The sequence below is a fragment of the Martes martes genome (genome assembly GCF_963455335.1).
Source record: "Martes martes genome assembly, chromosome: 10".
NCBI classification, from domain to species: Eukaryota; Metazoa; Chordata; class Mammalia; order Carnivora; family Mustelidae; genus Martes; species Martes martes.
Window position 1 is genome coordinate 40783262 of NC_137898.1, and position 23298 is coordinate 40806559.

The following is a 23298-nucleotide window of genomic DNA, read 5'->3' on the forward strand; positions in this document are numbered from 1 at the left end:
GTGGTTCTCTCTGAGGACAATCCTCCCCACCCCAGGGGATATATGATAATGTCTGGAGACCTTTTCATTTGTCACAAATGGCGGAGTGCCACTGGTGGCCATACTAGTGGGTAGAGAGCAGGGATGCTACCACTGAACATCCTGCATGCACAGGACAGCCCCAAAGCCAAGGATTATCCGGATCAAAATGTCAACGGTGCCAAAGGCTAGAAAAGCTAGATGATCCTTCATTTTGTCATTCAACAATTACTTATTGAACACCCTCTGTTCCAAAGATTATTCTGAGAACCAGGGATTACAAAGAATAGATAAAATATTGTATTTAAAGATTTTATTTATTTGACAGAGAGAGACACAGTGAGAGAGGGAGCACAAACAGTGGGGAGGGGAAGAGGGAGCAGCTCCCCGCTGAGCAGGGAAACCAATGCAGTGTTCAACCCCAGGACTCCAGGATCATGACCGAAGCCAAAGGCAGCCGCTTAATGAATGAGTCACCCAAGTGCCCTAGATAAAATATTTCATATTACGGGTCTGTATTCTAGTGGGAGAAGATACAGAACAACAAAATAGATGTGCAAGTGACAAAGTTATGTGAAAGGCAATATAGTGAGAAACAGAAGAAAGCAGGGGAGTAGAGGCTGTGACTATAGGGAAGGTTGCAATTAAACAAGGGGATAATAGAAGGCCCCACTGAGTAGGTGACATATGAGTAAAGACCCAAGCAAAGAAAGAGTGAGCCATCAAGCAGTAAAGTATTCTAAGTAGAGGTTACAGCAAAAGCCCTGAGGTGTGGATTGTACAGATTACGTAGTGATTTATAGATCCTAGCAATACCACCGACACAAACTCAAAGGAGGCAGAGAGAAGGAAAGGACTGCTTCTTCCTAGAAGGTCAAAGAGAGGCCCACACAACAGCAGATACCTGAGCTGCTCAGGTATCAGAAAAACAGTAACTAAACAGAAAAACAGTAAGTAACTGTAAGGCAGGATGGGACCAAGGACGGTCAAGTCAGGGGTGGGGAGGAAGAGCACAGACTGAAGAACAGAGACATGGAGCACCCCTGGTGGAACCAAAGAAGGACTGAGCTTGGCTGGAAGACAGGCCATGAGGAGGAAGAGGTGACTAGAGCTGGTAGTCGACTAACCCAGGCTTTGGGCTCTTTCACTGAAGAGCCTCTCCTACTCTGCCTTCCTCGTCAGGTACCCACACTCTTAGGAAGGATTTGGGATGGCCAGTATTGCCTTCTTTTCCTGCATTTCCAATTTCACTCAGAGTAAGACCGGTGGCTTTTCCCTAGGAAGGTATCGTCAATATTTGAATATGAATAGGCTTCATGAGCTAAAGTCTGAAATGCAGAAATGGATGAAATATATAAAAAGAAGAGTAATTCAGCAGGACATCTCTAAAAACTTGGGATTGAGGAATATTTGGCCCTGACTTTGTGCACGCAGGGGTCAATCACTGACACATAACCCAAACAACATGGGTGCCCGGGTAATTCTCCTACAGAGCCTACAGCTTGGTGAAGGGGTAAGACCCTGGAAACAGACCTAGATTCTAGTCATCATTCCACAACCCTTATTAGCTGACTGATTCCCACCCCTTAACTTTGGTGAAATATAACCGACATAAAGCATTATATAAGTTAAAGGTGAAAAATGTGTTGATTTATCACATTTCTATAATACAAAAGGATTACCACCATGACCTTATTTTGAAAACTGCTTAATCACCTTGATTAAGCATCAAATTCCTTATCTGTATAGTTAAGGCACTGGGAGAACCTTGGGCATACTGACATTACCAGCATCAAATAAGTAGTGCATATGAAATACTTGTCACAGTGCCTACAAACAGTAAGTGCCCAATAATGGTTCGTTCCTCTTAAAACTGTCAGTTTCCTTCTCTCCAGGTTAATTAATATAGTAAAGATATTTATTTTTTATTAATTATATTTAATTTATTATTAATAAATTTAATATATTATTTAATGTAACACAGCAAATATAGTTAGGTCTTCCCTAACTGGTGTAAAAATCAACACCAGGCTTTGAGAGCTTGTTGAGGACTAGAATCAATGGCAAGGAAAATAATAAGGGTTTAAGACAAAACCTAGGAAGAGGAACCGAGTGAGATGCGGCGCTCAAATTTCAAAAAGCAAAATTCAGGAAGTTAGTTAAGGACTCCCTACGATGCAAAAACTAAGGCAACAGTCAAATTATACCTTTGCAACGAAAACTCTGATAGCAATTCATAATTTGGTGTTCGGCATTTACAGACACGCTAAGGAACAGGAGCACAAAAGTGCTATCCATGGAAAGCAGCTGAGGAGAGAGCCGGGGGGAGGGGTCAGAAGGTTTCCCGCTGCACCGCCATATTGGAGCCAAGACATAGATTACCCCAGGAGGTCACAGTCTGGAGGCTTTCAAGAAATAAATTCCAGCAAGCCCTCCCAGGCAAACGCAGTCTGTGATTTTATAGAACCACAAGGAATGAGATGTTAAATCTTGAGTGAGATATGAATCCAGGCTGCAGTGACAGTAGCTGGGTCATTCGGGGAGACCAGAGTTCCTGAGAGGGCTTTTCCATTTCCTACCCACCTCCAGCCTGAAATCAGAGCAATTTCTCAGATTCGTAAAGCATTTTGTGCTTTTGTGGAAAGAGCGCTTGGCAAGAATCTTAAGAGGCGGTTTGTCATGGTGCCTTCATTCTGTAATGAAGGGGGACACGGAGAGGAGAGAAGTTCGAAGACTTGCCCAAGAAAAAAAGTTAATTATGAGGCAGAGACTGAGAATTCCGGGCTCTGGGATTCTGACACAGCCTCGGGTGCCTGAGAAGTGATGCCAAATCCCCCCAGTGGGAGAAAGCTTGTTCGGGTTTTTTAAGGAGTGTGTGTGGGGGGAGCGGGGGGAGAGAAAGATGAGGAAAAGAAGAAAAGAAGAAAAAGAACTGTCTTAGCGATCAAACACAGCAGCAAACACTGCCCTCCCCATCCCTGTCCTTCCAAATACCTAACACAGACACCTCGATGGTCAGATGACACACTCCGGGGGACACGGGCTGCCGGGCTGCAAATTTCAGGTCTTTTTCTAGCCGCGTAACCTAGAGCTTATGGAGAAACACCTGTAAACATCATTTTCCTCATGACAGAATGGGGAATTAAAACAGCACTTTCTTTGTATAGTTGTTGTGGAGAGTAAAGGTTACTGTAGGTCAAGCGTTTAGAGCCGGGCGCTCAAAGGATATTAATAATTCTTGACGCTATTATCATTAGTTTTGTACTTAGACTCACAGAAGGGAAACCCACCTAGGGAAAAAGACACTGACATGGGCAACTAATGGTAAACGAGACCCTAACTCACAGGGTTACCAGGCTGTTGTTTGTATTTTGTGGAAGGGGCGCTATTTTTCACTTCCATGCTTCAAGGTCCCAAGCCAGAAATTCAGAATTAGAACTATTAATTATCATGTTGTAGAATGCAAAGCATTCCAAAGAGCTCTGCTTGCTGGAGGATTCAAAAACATATATTTGACCTTTCTTTGGCTGCCTTCAAAGTCAAAGCCCAGGGTCCTCTTAAGTGAGCTTGTCTGATTAATGGCCAGGCTCATGCTACACATGCCCGCCGGGCCTCAAGCCTTCGCCACTGCCTGGTTATCTGTCTTTCTAGATGTTTAGCTATATCTCATCTACAACGTGAGCTGCCCTCATTCCAGAGCTAATGTTATTTTTGAGATATCTGGGCTCAAGTCCCCCAAAATGTGTTTCTAATTTATAGCAGCCCAGTGGAGGTAAGGAGCAGAGTCCCTGGAATCAGAGCAACCTGGATTAAATCACTAGCTGTGTGATCTTTAGCAAGTGAGTAACCTTCTCTGAGCCTCTGTTTGCCCACCTGTGAGATGGAGACACGACTACCTATCCTTCAAGTTGGGGTTAAGGTGACAGGATAGATATGACAGCAAGTGGCACAGAGCCTGTGCATGGCCTCCTTCTGCAGAATGCTTCCTTGCCACTTTTCCCCGGCAGCCTTCTTCCATACCGGAGCCGTGCCCTATACACTCGGGGCTCACTTGCGTATCCATCTGCGGTGCCCACACGACGCTGTCCATGCACGATTAGGCAAGCTGCCGCCACTGCTTTCTGAGGATGCCATATAGGAGTTTCCCTGATGTCCATCTCCCTGCCCGGCTCAGACTCTCAGCTGGAAGGGAATCTTCTCATGGAGAGAACTTTAAAGTCTCTCTCCTCTATCCACAGTGTGTGGGAAGGCTGAATGTGCTCAGTTACTACGCGCTCAGCAGAGAAACAACAGTTCGAGGGTACCCAGGCTGGAGGGACAGAAAGATGGCATCTCACAGCCCCAGCCGGTGCGCATACAGAGTACAGAGGAGAGACGCAGAGCTTCTCACAGAAATCATTCTGTAACACTTGGGTCTCACGTGTTCTTCCTTGGGGCAGAGAAAGGAGGAAGCTCAAGTAAAAAAAGTACTTCGCCACAGCAGCTAGTCTTCTAAGGGACCAGAACACCACTGAACAGGTTCCAAAACGAATCAAATGTACTATTAAGGCCCCAATGATTAAGGATCATGCCTTGTTTTTTGTTTGTTCATTTGTTTTTGGTTGTTTTTTGTTTGTTTGTTTTGTTTTGATTTTTTGGTGGGAAGGAACACGAGATTAATATTAGAACCCACTGCAGGCCTTAATAATTTCTTCACAATGTTACATTTAAAATTTATTTTAATAAAGCATGGGTTCATCAGCTCTCAAATGTTTTAATTTCTTTTATAAAGTTCTTAGTTAAAAAAAAATTCTAAAAATTGATCATTTTTTCCAAAAACTATCAGTTGAGATTCTATAATGCACTAACCACTCTCTTAGGCAGTTCACATAGAACAACAATCAGAACAGATAATGTCCCTCCACCTTATGAAGCTTATTTTTTAGTGGAGAGAAAGAAACCATTAAATAAAGGTACAAAAAGTTAGATGATAGTAAGTGTTATAGGGATAACTAAGAAAGCTAAGCAGTACTGGGGGAGGGGTTACTATTTACATTTATGGTGGTTATGAGGCCTAATGGATTGACATTTGGACAGACACATAGAGGGACAGATAGAGAGCAGGCCAGGCAGGTGTTGGGGGTGTTAAGTACTTAGGGCAAAGGGAACAGCTTAGTGCAAAGACCCTGACATAGGGCCATACCTAGCATGTCCAGGAATCACAAGGAGTCCAGGTGAGTTAGTGGCTGAATCACAGAAGATCACAACAGAAAGTTCAATGAACTTCAGTTCTAGGGTCTTTAGGATATAAAGTACTTTGTTTTTTCACTCTGAAATGAAGAGACACTGGAACATTTTATGCTCAAGGGTGTTCTATGTCATTTAGGTTTTAACAAGATCTTTCTAACTGCTGTGATGAGGAAAAGAGACCACAGGGTTGGACAAGCAATGGTGAAAGCAGACAGACCAGTAGAAAGCTATTATAGTAAATCAGATATGAAATGGATGGTCCCCTCGACCCGTGCAACGGATGTCAAGATGTGAGAGAGGTCGACTCCTCCAACCATCAGTGACCCGAGCAGATTCTGCAGAGCAAAGGCAAGATCTTTGCCCAAAGGAGACAAAAGGGCAGCATGTCTTTCACTCTTCTACAGAATTAGGAATTAGGGAAGCCTGTTTTCTGGCAATAACGTGAACTACGTTTATATGTATTTTCTCTGCCTGGAATTCTTTTCCCCATTAATAAATTGGTAACTCCTAGTTGGCCTCCAAACCTCAGTTGAAATGTCTCCTGAACAGAGAATTGTTTTATAATAGATGTCCCTCTCCCACGCCCGTCTAGGTTAGACGCCCTTATTAGTTTCCTAGGGCTGCCGCAGCAAATCACTGCTGACCGGGTAAGTTCCAACAAACACAAAAAATTATCTTTCCTCAGTCTGAAATCAAGGTGTTGGCAGGATTCATTTCTTCCAAAGGCACTGAGGGAGAATGTGTTCCATGCCTCTCCTTAGCTTCTGTTGGCTGCCAGAAATTCTGGGCGATAGGAGGCGAAGTCCCATCTCTGCCTTCATCGTTACAAGCCCTTCCCCAGGAGAAAAGGAGTCATATTTCTCTCATACGGTGACACCAACCACCGGATTTAGAGTCCATGCTAAATCCAGCATGGTATCGCCTCAATATCCTTAACTAGATCTGCAAAGACCCTATTTCCAAAGGTCACATTCACAGGTATCCTGGGGGAGGGGACTTAGAATAACTTTTGGAGGCTACCATTCAACCCATTATAGGTCTCCTCCTTGATTCCTCCAGAGGACCGTTGGCACATTTCATCCTAGCACTTACCACAATGTCCTCTGTCTTCTTGCTAATAGGTTTGTCCTAATAGGTTTGAGCTTCTCAAATAGGTCTTTCATCTCTCTGTCTCAAGTTCCAAGCACAGTTCCTGGTACATAAAACATACTCAGTTGTTCCTTATTGAATACATAAGTTACAAATCATAGCGTGGACTTCTAAAATCAGCAAAAGATTTAGCTGAGTATCACCAGGCTGTTTAAACTTCCTATTATCATTGGTGAGGACACTCAAGTGTTTGCATCTAATGTTGGGCTTTTACAAATGTTTTGGCTTCTCTTTTCTTCAACAGAATGGAATATGGGGTAAATGGAATTATACGCCTACGCACTGTGCAATGGAGAAGATTTTTTTTTGAGATTTTATTTATTTATTTGAGAGAGACAGAGAGAGAGATAGCATGCACTAGTGGGTAGAGGGTTGTACGGAGAGGGAGAAGCAAGTCTGCTCAGTGGGAGCTAGACAAGGGGCTAGATCCCAGGACTCTGGGATGATGACCTGAGATGAAGGCAGACACTTAACTGAGCCACCCAGGTGCCCAGAGAAGAAGAAAAGAATTCTTAACCACAAGAACAGGGGCATTTGTTCAATATTCATTGTTTTCAAACTTTTAAATAAAATCTACCTCAACAGTTAAATCATTTCCTTTTTTTTTAAATGATTTTATTGATTAATTTGGGTGAGAGAAAGAGAGAGAGAGAGAAATCACAAGGGGAGGAGGGGGAGGGAGAAGGAGAAGCAGACTCCCCACAGAGTAGGAGGTCCAACCCTAGTCAGATTCCAGGACCTAGATCATGACCTGAGCGGAAGGCAGAGGCTTAACTAGCTGAGCCACCCAGGTACCCCGTCCTTCTTTCATTAGCCATTCATGATGCTGTCATTTTCTGCTTGTTATTTTTCAAGCGTGGAATCAGAACCCTTCAACATCCAGAATGACACCTTATCCAATAGTCAGACCCAAGAAATTACTGGAGTGGGAAAATAGTTTCAAAGCAGTAAGCACAAGAGAGAAAAGATAACCAGGTGACATGAATGAGATTATCAACCCAAAGTGTATTTTGACTGTGTCTCAACTCAGGAAAAAGGAACTGATGATCACTAGCTATAAAAGCTGAGAACCTGAGAAGCAAGAGACAGGAAAGGGAAGGGAGAGCAGCAAAGACTGGCTACACAACAGAAGCCATGCCAAAGATGAGAAGCAGGGTGTAGAGGGCTGATGGCGTTTTCCAACGTGGAGATGAGAAGAACACAGAGAGAGAAGACAGAGGGGAGCCCATCTCTCAGACTAGGAGTGCCCTGAGCTCATGGGACCAAACTTCTGGGCATGACTGCAGAGACATCCCACTATCCATCACGTGAAATCCTATGACCACGCAGAGGCAGCAAGTAAAAGGATGGTCTTATTTCAAAAGCCACAGAGAAAATGCTAATGATTATTATCTAGCAGATTATAAAACATCTAATGAAAGGCCAAATCAATTCCTGTTCCTTTTATTGGCTTCATAGGGCATTATGCAATCAGTAATATCAGATAGATACTGAGGACACACGAAACATGTAGGGGCTCAGACTAATCCCCACTACAGTAGAGCATCAAGCTTAACTGTGATACAATAATTTGCCTAGCCCTACCCTGTAGCCTTACAAAGCAGCAAACACAAAAAGGAACCTCTTTCATCAAAGATAATCTAATACATACATTCCCAAACTCAAAAGATCAAAATCAGTCTATACCTTTGGGTCACTATGAAATCAAAGGGGAAATATTTTCCTTAAAAAATACAATAGAGGACATTCTGTGGTGTTTTCTTTTCCCCAAAAGAATTTCAGAATTTCAAAGCCTTTAGATAAAAACAACAATAACCAGAACACTATGCAATGTCAAAGTCATTTTCTAGGGGTTCCAAGCAACTTCTTCTGAATGTAGTGCATTCACTGAACAGTTTTTCATGCTGATAAAGCTAAGGCTGATGCTGCCAATACTTGCCAAACAGACTCGGGCAGGTGCTGGTGAGTTACACTTCCCCAAAACTCTAGAGAATGGATAGGCTGACTATTCTCAGATGTGTCAATGCTGCCAACTTCCATAAAAAAATAAATCACGGATGAGTGGTAAATTTCACCAGTTAAAGTCTTCTACAGAATCACATGTGTATGCCTTCTGCTTTCAAAGCAAAAATAATGTGTTCTTCCTGCTGTATTCTTTTAACACTCATCTAAGAGCTGCAAGTCCAAATGAGTATCACCCTCCATCATTCCACATGCACACACTGTCACCGTTTCCTTGTGTCCTCTCCTCTCCATTTCATTGCTACTTGTTCAGACACACATCATTTCCAAGTACCTCACTCCTTTGCCTGAGGACTTCCAAGACTCATGATCATCCCAGATGTCTTCCTTGGAATGCTACATGAAGACATCATGATCTGACTCCACTCTGATTTTCCTAAAGTTTGTTTTTTTTTTTTTTTAACATTCCTCAATATGTTTTACCGAATTCTATCATAAACAAAATTCTCCCCTAGAATACTATAGTATTTCACATGATTCTCCACCCTGTAATGTCCTTCCCTCACTTATCAATTCATTCTTCAAGACCCAGTTCAAATGCATCCCCTATATAGGGACATCCCGAGCCCAGATATTTCCTCCACCTTGTCATAGGTGTGATCTTTGCTGTGATCATAGCCTTTAGAAAAAGTACTGCTCATTTACTATATCCAGATAGTGCCTTAATCATTTAACACTGTTTATCTCTTTTAATCCCACCCCCAAATGTATTACTTCAACTTTATAAACAGAGGCCTGAAGAGGACACATGCCTTTCAGTTTCACACAGCTCTTGAGAGGTGAGGCGCCTCTCACATTGTTTTGAAAAGGCTAACGTACTGCTCCCCAAGCTTACAAAGGAACAAGAGCCCTGAAACCCCCATTTCTGCCTTTCTCTCAGTGCCCAGAACATGGCCTGCTATACATGAGGTAAGTGGACAGTGTGTGTCTTTAATGACTGGAAGGATGACAAGTACAAAGAACCTTCTTTGCTCTAACCTCTACTCCCTTGTTTGTGTCTTTCCTCTTACCTCCAAAGTCTTCATCATACTGAAGAAACAGAACCAAAGTTTGGGAAATAGCTTGATCATATTTCTACCTCCTAACGTTACTTTAATGATTCCATCGAAGGAAAAGGATCTTACTAGAAGCAGAAAGACGGCTCCCTGGAGATAGGTCTGCCCACCTTGCATAGCAATACTTCACTGTGCCCCTGAGCTCCCAGTCGTAGCGGGGTCATCTCAGGACCCCATGCTCAGCCATATCCCTGTTGTCTCTACCTGTTCAGGTTGTAAGCTTTGTCCTCCCTCTCTTTCCAGCTCTTAAGAGTTTAACCTTCTGAACCATTTATCTCCAGTATAACCTGGGTACTCCTCAGACCCGTCTTACTCCGTAGGCTCCACCTACCACCACTGGCAGGGTAAAGCACTTGGTAGGCAGGCGCACTCGGGCTCCCAGAACTCCTCCCGGAAATACCGTGCTTAGCTCAGCTCAAAGCTTCCCCCTTTTTTATCATTCATTAATTAATTTAGAAGATTGATTGATTGATTGATTGATTTTAGAGAGAGAGCACACACACATGGGACGAGAAGCAGAGGGAGAGACAGAATCTCAAGCTGACTTCCCCACTGAGCATGGAGGCTGACTGGGGGCTCAATTTCACAACCTTGAGATCATGACCTGAGTCAAAATTAAGAGCCAGGTTCTCAACCGACTGAGCCACCCAGGCACCCCAAATCTGTTTATTTGAGAGAGAGAGAGAGAGAGAGAGACTGAGTGTGTGAGCAAACACACACATGAAGGGGAGGTGCAGAGGGAGAGAGAAACTTAAGCAGGCTCCACGCAGGCTCTGTGCTGAGCCCGAGGCGGGGCTGGATCTCACAACCCTGAAGTCACAGCCTGAGCCAAAAGCCAAGAGTCACACGCTCAACAGACTGTGCCACCCAGGTGTCCTTTAGCTCAAAACTCCTAGGGAGAGAGATTAAACGGAAAGAAATTTCTTGTTAGCAATAATGACTCAGCGCTTAATGTTATGTGTGTCTAGAATTCTGTTACAAGTTAAAATTGAATATCTTGGGGGAAATAGCATCTTTGGTGAGTATCTTCTTATGATTTTATTCCTTAAACAAGCCAAGTTCTTTCCCAGTTCAGGGTCTCTTCATTTGTTATTCCCTTTGCCTAGAATAGTCTTGTGAGTAGACTGTGGGAGGATAGATAGGAGTTTCTCAGGTGAGTAAGAGGGAGCAAGGCATTTTAATGCATATAATGAATATTCCGTTGTTTTTACCTGTGCGGCATCTCTTTGCCATTGACGGAAGCACCATGTACTCTAATGTCCCAAATCCCTCTTACCCCTGCTCTTAGTTCTTGCGGCTTAGGCTGAGTTCACTGCATGCCCTGTTCTAAGAATGGACATATATGACTAAGCCAATTCAAAGGGAACACTTTTTAATTGTATTATGTTATATGTTTATATTATATTTCATGTTATATTTTATTATTTTGATATATTTATATATATTTATTATATTTATACTATATTATTATATATAATATATTTTCTATATTATATTTATATATTATTTTTATATATTTTATAATATAATATATATTACAATATATAACACAATATATATATTATTACAATATATATTACTATATATTACAATATATAATACATTATTATATATAAAATATATATATTACAATATATAATATATTATATTGTTAATATAATATAATATGTATATGTTGTTATATTAACAATATAATATATTATTATATATTGTAATATATAATTACAATATTATATATTGTAATATATATTGTAATATATTTTATATTACATTATATATTGTATATAATAATATATTATATATTGTAATATATATTGTAATATTGTATATTGTAATATATTATTATATATTGTAATACATTGTAATATTATATATTGTAATACAATATTATATATTGTAATACAATATAATATATATATTATATATATATTACAATATATTGTAATACAATATTATATATTGTATTACTATATATTGTAATATATATTATATATTAATAATATACTAATATATATTTTATTATGTTATAGGGTTGGGGTGGTAGGAAGTACTCTCATTTCTTTTTTTTTTTTTTTTTAAAGATTTTATTTATTTATTTGTCAGAGAGAGAGAGAGAGAGAGAGAGCGAGCACAGGCAGACAGAGTGGCAGAGTGAGAAGCAGGCTCCCTGCGGAGCAAGGAGCCCGATGTGGGACTCGATCCCAGGACGCTGGGATCATGACCTGAGCCGAAGGCAGCCGCTTAACCAACTGAGCCACCCAGGCGTCCCGGAAGTACTCTCATTTCAATGGACTTGCTTAAGGGCTCTGAGTCTGAAACTGCCAATGGTCATCTTTCCATGTGAGAGCAGCCTAAGGAAAAAATCTAGCATACAAAATTTAGACTGAAGGAATGAGGAGAAAGAGAGAGCAGTTTTTTTCATGTTAATTCAGAAACCTTGAGTCCAGCAAGGCATTTTCTACTCCTGTATTGTCAGTTTAATGAGCCAATAAACTCCCTGGTGTGCCTGAGCCAGTTTGAGTTGGGCGAGTATCACCTCAAACTGATCTGTTTCGTACTAAGACAGCAAAAAACAGGCTTGCAGGTACTGGCGACTTCAACTAACTCAGTATTGGTGGAACTGAAAGTATTAAGAGAAAAGTGACAGGAGACAGGAGACGAGACGGGAGGCGGAAGCAGACTGTGAGCTTAAGTGGATAGAAACTCAGGTGGTTGAGCACGGTGCCTATGATTGCTACTGCTCATGGTACAGACCTTCCGGACGAGGTGTGAAGGGCTGCGAACAGTCCAGAGCACACCACCAGCCACCTGAAGAAACGGCTCTGACACATGAAGAAGTCACTGGGAGAAGACATCTCTTTGAGTAAGGTCATTGTGAGCAGTCAGCAAACCTACACTGCCCCAGATGTCATATAACGTTGATCCTGCATGCTCGAGTAAGTGGGAAACTGCTCAGTAGTGTGAATTACAAAATGGCTTACAATAAAACTAGAATCTGTGGTCAGAAGGTATGTGTTCATGTCCCCAGGATCTCTGATCATACACCAACCAGGTGGCCATGGGAACGTCACTTAGCATTTATGAAACAGAGGGAATGACCCCCCCTACCCTGTCAACTTCCCAGGGTTTCAGAGAGGTCCCACTAAAGTATGGATATGGAAATGCTTTGGAAACTATAAAGCTCTACGCAAGTCTGTCACTGTTAATGTTGTCAGGAGATCAGGGATTGAGGATAGATTTTGACATTCATTTTCTCTGTGAGACTGATAAAGTCATTAAATTCTTGGGATCTCATTTCACTTCTTTCTAAGAAGAGACTGAAACTCCACAGTATTGAGATGTTCCTTCCAACTATAACATTATTTCAGTAATTCTCCAAGTCTGCACTCCCCTTTCGTGGAAAGATGCCAATTGCCCAAATTAACAAAGTGGCAAATTGGGATTTTCTGGAAGGCAAAAGCCAAGCTACTTCTGAAGTTAGAGCCCAATCACAGGGAAGTACCAGAGCCAGCAGCGCTTAGAGCGACAACAATGAAAACAGAAGCATAATTCCCAGTGTTAATTCTGAACAACAAATAAGTTAAATTTGCATCAGCTATTTGGTCTAATAAAGCAGTTAGTTCATTGTGCATTCTTTGAGAAATACTTCCATATAAATTGTTAAAATTAAACTTCTGGCACTTAACATATTAAATTACAAAGAAAATTCACTTACAGTTGACACATCATTCCCTGGAGAAGCAGAATTACTGAGGTGTTCATAATACAACAACTATCATCACATAGCATCTTCACAGCCAAAAATTGCTTTGAAATTCACCAAAACACTGTGACGAGGCAGTCAGGCATCATCCCCACTGCAGAGGTAAGAACACTGATGCTCTGGACAGAACCTAACTCGCACTGAAAACACACAGTAGGAGGAACAGGTGGAAATTTTAACTTTGGGTCTTTTGACTTCTGAAGCTCTATTAGGCTATATTCCCTAAAGGTGGCCACTGTACCAGGCTTACCACTAGGTGCTACTGCTTTTCATTTTATGTTAACACACAGTGGAGACTGTGGAGTTTTTGAAAAGGGGGTAAAAAACAAACAAACAAGACCCAAAAACATAAAAAAGCTGTTATGAAAGGTCTAGACCAGCCAAGTGCCATTCAGCACAGTTCAGATGAGTTTGCTGTCTGGGTTTACACAACGAAATACACATGATGCAATACTATTGTTTCTACACCAAATTTCAGGCCCAGTGCCCACATGTGTGATTGATGGAACTCAATTAATACTGCTCTCTACTGCCTGATTTCTTAGTGACACCAAGTTATCTCAGCATGCTACAGCTGCCCTGAAATCTCTTCACCAGCTCCTGCTACAATTGGGTATTGATTGGAAAATTCTATTACTGTACTTAGTTACACAGCTTTCAATAAACAGGTCACAGACGGCACTGTGGCTGGTTCAAGGAGAGCTGAAAGACTGGAGGGCAACGGGATATCTGAGAAAATGAGCAAGTTGCCGTCCATGCTCGGGCAGAATGCACAGATCTCCTTATTGCCAGGTGACCGGGGAATTTAGTAATATAGACTTGCCTCTGGGCCTGAAGTGAGGCACACCTGCTGGATACAAAATGGAAAATACTTAACAGCAACCTGATTGTACTTCAAATTAAAATAAGAATTAGGACTTGGCATGTGATGGTTTGGAGGCGCGAACACTGCCAGTTGAATTAACACGGAGCAAGCTCCTTATCCTAGCACTGGAGATAGTGAGAAATCTAAGATAGGATTCTCATTATCAAGAGTTAACAAATTACAACCCACAGACCAAATCTGGCCTGCTATCTACTTTTGCGAACCAAGTTTTATTGGAGTACGGTCAGGGTCATTGATGCAATGTCTTGGGCTGTTTTGCTGGGATGGCAGAACTGAAGAGTTGAGACAGAGGCCACATGCCCCACAAAGCTAAAGCATTTATGACCTGGCTTTTTACAGAGAAACTTTGCTGACCCATGAGCTAGACCGCTGTGGGAGCAACAGGTACTAATAGTTGATCTGAATATAATATCCTGAATTCCCGACAGAGCGCAGGATGATAAGAAACCCTTAAGGAAGAGTACCGAGGCTTTCCATAGGCTGCCGGGAGGAGCCTAACAGCATGAGCTGTTTCAGAAAGAATGAACAGAGTTGGATAAGTAAAAAAAGATAAAGAGACAGAAGCCACAATCAGAAGCATCTGTGCAAAGAAAACTGCAAACTTGTAGAACAAGATCATGCCAGTGCATGGAAATGTAACCTCCATAGGAGCCCCGGAACTATCGCAGTCTAAAGATAGATTTCTTTTGGAATGAAAAGGCAGTAACCTGGACGGATCTAGACAGTATAATGTAAGCGAAATGGGGCCATCAGAGAAAAACACATACGGTATGATTTCACTCATATGTGGAACTTAAGAAAAAAACCAAATGAAGAAAAAAGGAGACAAACCAAAAGACAGACTCTTCACCATGTGGAACACACCGGTGGTTACCAGAGAGGATGTGGTTGGGGAGATGGGTGAAATAGATGACAGGGCTTAAAGAGTCCACTTATGATGAGCACTGAGTAATGTACAACATTGTTGAATCACTACATTGTACACCAACATTAATAGAACACTGTGTATTAGCTATGCTGAAGTTAAAAAAAAAAAAAGAAAGGAGTATGAATTGAAAGAGAATGTTACAAGCTTTGACTTTAAAGGTATTTCAGTGGTCCAAATGACATATATCTGGGGTCTAGACTCTGCTGGCAGTAAAGGTTCCACCCAATATTATTAAAAGAAGGAGACTAGAGAAGGGGAAGATGGGTATTTTCCTTAAAAATGATGCGAATCAAAAACACAGCCACATCTCTGGTGGGCTTTTATGTACCTCATCTAAGCAGGAGCATAGGAAAATCACTGGGAAGCCTGTTTGGTAGATGCTGGATATAAAGGCAAGAGGAGAAAGATACCTAAAAATGTGCCCTCTGCCAGACACAGTGCCAACTTCTTTGTATATATATACACTCTTATTCAACTCTACAGTTGTAAATAAATAACCCATTTCAAAATGAAGGAAAGGGTCTCCCTTGGGATTATAGAAATCAAGTCCCTGGTAGGGACCTTGGGACATGACAGGTGCTCAACAAAGTTTTGGTGTCCTCCCCCTGAGACATTATTCTGACTGAATCCAACCAGAAGGGAAGGCTGTCTCATTCCTCAGATGATTTTATACACCTTTCTGCAGGTGCTCAGGATCCAGTGGAGACAGGCTGGAACTAGCCTTGGCATCAGAGAGGTTATAGTCCATGCTACTGCCAGACATAACTCCCTTAGGGTAGTGGGATTATAGTTTGGAAGCAAAAATCAGAGATTTTGAGCAAACTCCATATTCTGACCATTAATATACGCCAACAAGCTCATGTGGTCCCCTAACTGTGGAGATCTTTGTAAACAATGAACAAAGAAAGTAAGATCTCAATTGGTTTCTTCTTAAAAAAAAAAAAAAAAAAAAAAGGTATTCTTAAATATACCAAGATTCTTTACTTGAAGCACTAAACTCCATGGGAGGCTGGTTGTTCTCTCCTTCAAACCCACATGGACTATACTGTCAAGTGTTAAAGTAATCAAACCAGGAAGCCATTAGAATGAGGTGACATCAATCACTGTGCCAGCAGAACGCAGAAGCATGAAAACCTGAGCCAGAGTCAATTCCTACAAATACTTCAAGGTTAAGAAATCCAAACTTGACCAATCACAAACAGCCAAGTAGGCTTTCCCAAATAAGGTAAGCACTTAAGCTATAACCAGTCAAATAATTTCCTTGTTTGGCCTCCACGTGTGCTCTACGAAAGCCTCTCCCTTAGTTCCTTCTAGCAAATGGCTGCTCAATTCAAACTGGTATCTGCTCAAATCAACTCTCATAAATTTTAATGTGCCTCAGTTTATCTCTTAAGACAAGGGAGTGGGTTCCAAGAGCTAGCTGGTTTGGCATTTAGCACAGCGTGGTGTACAAATAAGCACCTAATAAATGCCTTTTGACAGGGATAATGGCTTGGTCTGGGGAATGGTTTCAGCTACTGGCCATGTGTACTTAGCTGGAGAAATTCTCTCTCCTTACCCTCTAGTATCAAATCACTCCCAATTAATATCACTCATCACATATACTCCAGACTCCCACAGTCCTAAACCCTGATTACTTTGTCTGAATCACCAACATGGGGTCTTGTTTACAAATGCCTGAGCTCCCATTTGGAATAAGATTTCCCTTTGCCTGCCACAGATCCGTTTGTGAGAATTCAAAAATGTGTACAGACTACACTGAACAGGAATTCGTGCTTTTTTGGTGATGCTAGGAAGCCACACAAATAAACAGGCTCCCCATCATTAATAATTTATTTTGCAGTTCTAGAAGCTTATGATGTGACTCTCTTTTCCCTGAACTCTGTCACAATACAGATGTATATTACGCAACATTCTGCCTTGCCGGATTCCTAGTGTTTTACCAATTAGACTGGTCTTGCTTAAAATCATGAGCTTTTCCAGGAAAAGGACAGATCCTGTCTCTCTCTCTGAGTCAGCACTTAACCCAGGGATAACCACACACATATTAAAATCAAAATAAAAGTCAAAGTTACATTAGCTTATACTTATGGAAAAATAACCTGGTTCTGACAGGGAATTGATACAACTGAGTGAAAGCAAGAAAGAATGAGAGTGAGAAATAAGGTAGAGAAATAAGTGTGTTGGTTTGCCAGCGCTTCAGTAATAAAGTATCATAAGCAAACGGCTTAAACTACAAAATTCTATCGTTTCACAGTTCTGGGGCTACAAGTTCAAGATCAAGGTGTTGGCAGGTGCTTTCCAAGGACTGTGAATGAGAATCTGTTTCAAGCCCTTCTCTCCCAGCTTACAGTGGTTTGCTGGCAAGCTTCGGCATTTGTGGGCTTGTAAAAATGTCACCCCAAACTCTGCCTTCATCTTCATATGGTATTCTCTGTGTATTCAAATTTTCCATTTTTATAGGGATACAAGTCCTAACAGATGAGGGACCCACTCTACTCCTTTATCACTTTACTTTAATTAATTACATCTGCACTGATACTAATTCCAAATGACGTCATGTTCTGAGATACCAGGGCTTAGGACTTCATGAATTTTGGGGGAATGCAATTCAACCCATAACAATAGCTGTGATATTATGGTAAAACACAAAATATATATTTGGTGTTCATCTACAGTTCCTGGCACCTAATTCCTAAAGCCCTTGTAGTTTCCTCTTTAACAGCTAGAGGAGCATCATTTAAAAAACACTTAGCTTTGTTCCCAGCTCCAGAGCATAAACATGAAATTGGTGTCTTTTGTTATTCATAACAAATTCCTTTCAATCACACCTGAGTTTATGTTAATGAGCCCTAAAGGTGGGGCTGGCTGCCAAGGGGAACCAACCACATGATCAGTGGGATGAAACATTCAGCCCTGCTCCACTTCACCCTACCCCCACCCCACCTCTAGGGAGGGGAGAGGAGCTGAAGATGGAGTTCAGTCACCAATGGCCAGCCAATGACTTAACCAACCATGCCTACATGAAGTCTCCATAAAAGCCCAAAAAGGACAGGGTTTGGAGAGCTTCCATGTTGGTAAACACGTGCGAGTCCAGGAAGAGTGGAGCTCAGAGAGGGCACGGAAGCTCCGCACCCCTTCCTACACTGCCCTGTGCCGCTCTTCCATCTGACTATACTTGAGTTGTCCTCTTTTATAATGAATGAGTTATCTAGTAAGTAAATCCTTTTCCTGAGTTCTGGGGGCCACTTGAGCAAATTAACCAAACCTGAAGTTGGGGTCATGGGAACCTCTGATTTATAGCACAGGGGACAACCTGGACTTGTAATTGTCAGTTGAATTTGTGGTGGAGAAGGCAGTCTTTTAGGACTGAACCCTGAACCTGTGGGATTTGGCACTATCTCTAGGTGGATAGTATTAGACATATAGCTGGTATTATAGAACTGCTTGGTATGGGACACCCCCTACACACACACACACACACACACACACATTTGGTGACCGGAAATCTTAGGAGTATAGAAAGAGTCCATGGAGAAACATGGGAGTCCTTTGTTTATAGTAGATGAAGCCAAACAACATTGTGCACAATGATCTGACCATATCCTCCCAAGAAAATACCAATGGTTTCTTGGTGACATGGGATAGGTTGGAAAGGCTGTATAGAACCTCCACATCTTAGAACAGCCTGTATGATAGGGAGAAAAGAAAACAATTTTCGGCTTATCCCGCTATAATTCCTATCTTCTTTTAATCAAAATTTACCCCAAGAAACATTATTCAGTAAGTCTAGTGGATGCTACCCTGCCCCTGTAGAGGTAATGGGGAAGCCAGCGCTTCCATGGGTCTGGTTTAGGTTGGATGTGGGCATGGAACCTGCTGCAGGTGCTTCCAGAGCCATCATATAGAGAAGGTCCCAAAGTTGGCACTTGGCCCCAACATAGGTGAGAGAATCAATAAATTAGGACTGGTGGCTGGAATGTTCAGGCTGTGAGAATGACAGAAGCCATTGCCCAGCTCTTCAAGCCAGGAAGCATGGCAAGTAGCCAAGGCCCAGAGAACAGATGGACCCAGATTGCCTGGGGAGGTACATAAACCAGGACTGGTAAACATGTATTTAAAAACGCAGCAAAACATAATTATCAGCACTGGCATCAGTATGATGAAAACTAATGTACTAATATGGAAAATTAGAAATGAGGGAGTGCATTCATTTCTTAGGGTTGACATATTACCACAAACATGGTGGCTTGAAAGACCAGAAATGTATTCTCTCGCAGTTTCGTAGGCCAGAAGTCTGGAATCTAGGCGTTGGCAGAGCGTGCTCTCTCCAGTGGCTCTAGGGACCAGTCCTTCCTTGCCTATTCCAGCTTCTGGCGGTGGTGGACAGCAAACCTCAGCATTCCTGGGCTGGTAGATGCAGAACTCAAATTACTGTCCCTGTTTGCACATTACCAAATTGCTTTCTGTCCCCGTCTTCACAGAGCTTTCCTCTTCAGTTATATTGGATTTGGGTCACCTTAATAACCTCATTTTAACATTTTAACCTCATTTAATAATCTCATTTCCATGCAGATGGTTACATCTGCAGACTCTACTTCCAAATAAGGTAGCATTCACAGGTACTGGGTCGCTGGGGCTGCAACAATATTTGGGGCAGGGGCACAATTCAACCCGTAACAGTGAGGCTGAGAGGGACAGGGTTCTAAAAATGGATTTACTCCTGATTACTTCCTCGAGCTCGGGTATGTCTTTAGATCTCTACAGACTGGGAATTCAGCCTCCGTAAAATCAGATTAGTGGCTCTTAATATTTTAAAGATGGACCGTTCTCCATAAAATGCATCAAACCAAATACATACAAATATATCAGGGGGTTCAAGGGCCTCATGAAAGTCCATCCCTGGGGTTGGGCTATGAGACAGATCTCTGTCCCAACTGATCAAGATCGCTTCAAATTTTGCCACTTTACAGCTTTATTGTTTATTTTCATGCTTTATTAACATTCCATTCAAGTCTTACTAGCTTTTCCAAGTCCTGTGGCAGGGAAAGCTCTCTTTAGACATTGAAAAAAGAAAGGAAAAGCTTCTTTCCTCCTTGCAAGACTATTAATGCCAGCCATTTCAAGGGGCAAATGTTGCTGTCTATTTTCTGAGAAGTCGGAGTATCTTTGTTCCTATAAGCCTGGGGTAAAATTTCATGAACCAGAAGAGCAGTCAGTGTCTGCATCCACCCCCAGAAACTGGGGCAAATAACCTCAGAAGCTTTGATAGATCCGAACCTTGTACCCTTTCCTGGACCAGATAATCTCACATATTTTAGGCTTCGATCAGAACCCCCCATCCAGGCAGCAGAGTCTGAGAACCTCTGACACAATGTATATACCTACTTCAAGTATGCACCATGGGTGATCTCTTATGTTTTCACCAATGTCCTTCCATTGCAATTGTTCTTTCTAAAGCGGGATTACATTTACTTCAATTCTGTAACTCATGATCTATCAAAGTGCTCTGATAAGCATTTAACAAATGCTACTGGGTGTAGGACAAAAATGTCCACACTACACTACCTGTAGAAATTGTATGATGTGCATTTGTTACAATACTGCATTGTCTGCTTATCACATCTCTCTTACAAGGTTAGGAATCACATTTAATTCTTATATCCAATTCAATTCAGAAACCATATGGCACAGAGCAACTACACTGGGACAAGGGTGAGGCAAGAGAAATATGTGAGGCACATAACTAAGGAGGCCCTCGCTCTCAGAATCACGCAAGCAGCCTGCATGATAAATACATAATTTGTTCAGTGTTGTCTGAACGAAGGGGAAACAAGGAAAAATGAAGGCATGCCAGCACTGGAAAAAAAACAGGATGAGAAGAATGAAAAGCGGGAGATGACAAAGCTGGCTGGCATCAAGGAAAACAAGGAGAGATCATAGTGAAGGGTTTGGGGACATCATTCACCAATTAAGCACCAGATCTACATTTCTCAGCCTCCATTTCAGTCGGCTGGGGTCATGTGACGGTGTTAGCCAATGGGTTGTGAGCAGAAGTGACAGGGAGCATACGAGTGGGGGGTGTCTTGTCTTCCCCTCCTTTCTGCTGTCACAGTGATCTCGGAAGCCCTGTGGAACACATGGCATAACGATGAGATAGACGAGGGTGATGCAATGCACATCGGATTTCATGAGAGTAAGAAATAAACTTTTATAGTCTAAGTTACTGAGATCATGTGCTTTACTATTGGAATGGAATAGTCTTTCTATCCTGATTAATACAATGACACATCAGGTCTAATGAACGGAGTTATATGGATTTTTCATGTTATCTTGGATGGTAGGAGAGAAGAAGGATCCAGAGAACAACCTTTATCTTATCATGATATCAATTACATAGACTGACTAGTACTCCCAGGCTCCATTCATTTCAGGTCCAGTTTTAGGAAATACTGTGCTCAATGCTCCCAAGACAAGTACCTTGAAAACTGTCATTTCGTTGAGAACCTCCTAAGCACCTCTCTTGTCCCAGCTTGCATGAAGACTTCTCTGCATTGAAACAACAGAAGAGTCCCTTCTCCCACCATCGTCTGAGGACCACATATTGTTTAACTGAGAATACTGAGTCTTCACATGCAAAACTGATCTCCTATTTCGACCTACTTATCTCTTTATTTAAGCTTTACCCTATCAGAATCTCAATAAGATCTTCAAAAGGAGTATCTTCTATTTCCTGTGATTTTTGGAATTTAACATGTTCTTGCTATAATATCCTAATCCTTGAACGTAAATGTAATAACCTCAGCAATTAGAAGTCTTAGAGGGCCACCTGAGTACAGCAAAGAAAAGCAGGCAATAAAAATTTTTATAAGTTTAAATAGGAAAGCTTTATTTTCATATCTGTTTAATATATGTATAGACTATGTATACAAGTATAAGACTTCATTAAGTGCAGTGTCAAATCCAACAGAGGAGTATCTAGTTGACCTGAATCCTAGGGCTGCCTCTGCCTGTTATAAATATTGTGATCTAGAGCCAGTCACTTAAACTGTTTTTGTTTTTTGTTCGTTTTGTTTGTTCTTTAAGAATTTTGGGAGAACCAGGCAACACTGAAAAGCACGGTGGCAAGATCTTAAATTCTGAATTGCACAGTCCTGAGAATGCTTCCCCATTTACTGATTCTTGCTTAAATAAGTCACTGGCCTCTACAACCTCAAGTGGCTCAGGTATGGGGGGTAAGTTTTCTCCATTTGTAAGACTCAATAATATGATAATCTATGTAAAAGGGTTTGACACAGAGCCTGGCTGATAGTAAATAGCAACTAAATGTGTTTCTGTAAGTGCGACACAGGTGTAGAGTGTTACTGTTACTCATATACACATACGAGGGTTCTAGTTATTATTCTGGGGCAAGTTTATGTGAAACTGAAGATTTGCTATCACAATCACAGTTCTGATAATAAAGGTCTTTGCTAAAGAATGCTGAAATATTTGTAATACATGGGATCATGTGCATTAGCTATTGTTATATAAATGTCAGTTAATTTTGCATAGAACTAAGACAGACTTGGGATACACCATGGTAGGGCCTAATATTCAAAAGGAACTGAAACAAGCTTTGCTTTAAGAGCGGAAGGCTTCTGAGTCTATTCCCTCTGCCTTTGGGCTTCATTATGATTCGACGTAGGAATTGATCTGATTAAAACAGTATGTCCAAGTTCACATAACTAATATCTATGAGTCTTAGTTTTCTCCTATGCAAAATGGGGAAATTAGTAGTACCTAATTCACTTGCATGGGGGACTATCAAAAAGAAAAAAAGCTAAAGCACTAGCAGAGGGTAGTCTCACCACAATCAACACTGGCCAGGAGTCCCAGCAGTTATCACTATGGCAGTGTGGGCTTTAAGACTGTAGTCGCTGGGGGGCACCTGGGAGGCTCAGTGGGTTAAGCCTCTGCCTTTGGTTCAGGTCACGGTCTTGGGGTCCTGGGATGGAGCCCCACATTGGGCTCTCGGCTCAGGAGGCAGCCTGCCTCCCCTTCTCTCTCTCTCTGCCTGTCTCACTGCCTATTTGTGATCTCTGCTTGTCAAATAAATAAATAAAATCTTTCAAAAAAAAAAAAGATCTATATTAGTATCTGCTTAAAAAAAAAAAAAAAAAAAAAAGACTGTAGTCACTGGAACCAGACTGAAACCAGACTGACGGGGTGCTCAATCTTGACATAATGCTTAAACTGTCTTTGTGTT

The 23298-nt window shown here is 41.6% G+C and overlaps 1 protein-coding gene across 1 annotated transcript in view; it reads right to left on the minus strand.

The window, feature by feature from the left end:
- The window catches only part of NELL1 (neural EGFL like 1), a gene marked incomplete at its 5' end in the record, with an annotated part of 852276 nt that overhangs the window by 219937 nt on the left and 609041 nt on the right, over positions 1–23298 (minus strand). The window lies entirely within an intron of this gene.